Raw genomic sequence first — 1,241 nt, forward strand, 5'->3', positions numbered from 1 at the left:
TGGCACAACCCTGGCTCACTGCAACCTCTCTGCCTCCTGGGTTCAAGTGATTCTCCTGCCTCAACCTCCAGAGTGGTTGGGATTGCAGGCACGCACCAAGCCTCGCTGATTTTTTTTTTTTTTGTATTTTAGTAGAGACGTGGTTTCACCCTGTTGGCCAGTCTGGTCTCAAACTCCTGACCTCAAATGATCTGCCTGCCTTCGCCTCCCAAAGTGCTGGGATTACAAGCATGAGCCACCGTGCTCGGCCCATTTTGCTTTCTGACATAGACAGTTAAGCAAAACTGAAAACTATAAGGAAAGATCCTCTACAACTGTGGTACATGGAAGTACATGTCCTTCCCATGTTTTTCAAGTTCCTTATAGTGTAAAGCATAAGTTACAGATTAGTTTTCCCCTTCCTTCAGCTGGCACTGGATAAATAATATGTTAATGCATGCCACCATTTTCTGCTGTGGCCTGGGAGGAGAGGGCAAATGGTGCTCTATCAGCTACCCCCAGTGAAAGGGTCTACAAAGCAGAGAGTGGGAGACAGGACTTGAGAGCATGCTGGTTGTTTCTAACCTCAGGGGTTGGCTGGACTATGTCTGGCCCCTTCTTTCCAGTGGTCTCCAATCTGGATATTCAGATCTGCTTTCTCTTGGAACTGCACATCTGCATGTGGCTAAGACCCAGCTAATCTGCCAAGGACATTTGAGATATTTGCTCCTCAATTTCTATTCCTCTGCCCCATCTATACCTTTAATAAGGCATTGGACAGCAATAGCATTCTTGTCTGGAAACATGACCAGCGGGCAAATATCAAGGGAACTAGTGCTACCTACATGATGACAGTCACCACATCATGATGACAGCGAGCAAGAGACATTAGATAAACCACTCTTTGACGTCACTCCTTCTGTGTAAAGGCGAAAAAGAGGAAATCCAATCCAGTTCCTATTTTATTCAATTACCGGAATATAAGAAACATTTCAGGCCGGGCACTGTGGCTCACACCTGTAATCCCAGCACTTTGGGAGTCCAAGGCAGGCAGATCACTTGAGGTCAGGAGTTCCAGACCAGCCTGGCCAACATGTTGAAACTCCGTCTCTACTAAAATATATAAAAATTAGCTGGGCGTGGTGGCGGGTGCCTGTAATCCCAACTATTCGGGAGGCTGAGACAGGAGAATGGCTTGAACCCAGGAGGCAGAGGTTCCAGTGAGCTGAGATTGTACCACTGCACTCCAGCCTGGGCAACAG

This window comes from Mandrillus leucophaeus, unplaced genomic scaffold (assembly GCF_000951045.1).
Source record: "Mandrillus leucophaeus isolate KB7577 unplaced genomic scaffold, Mleu.le_1.0 Scaffold174, whole genome shotgun sequence".
Classification (NCBI taxonomy): Eukaryota; Metazoa; Chordata; class Mammalia; order Primates; family Cercopithecidae; genus Mandrillus; species Mandrillus leucophaeus.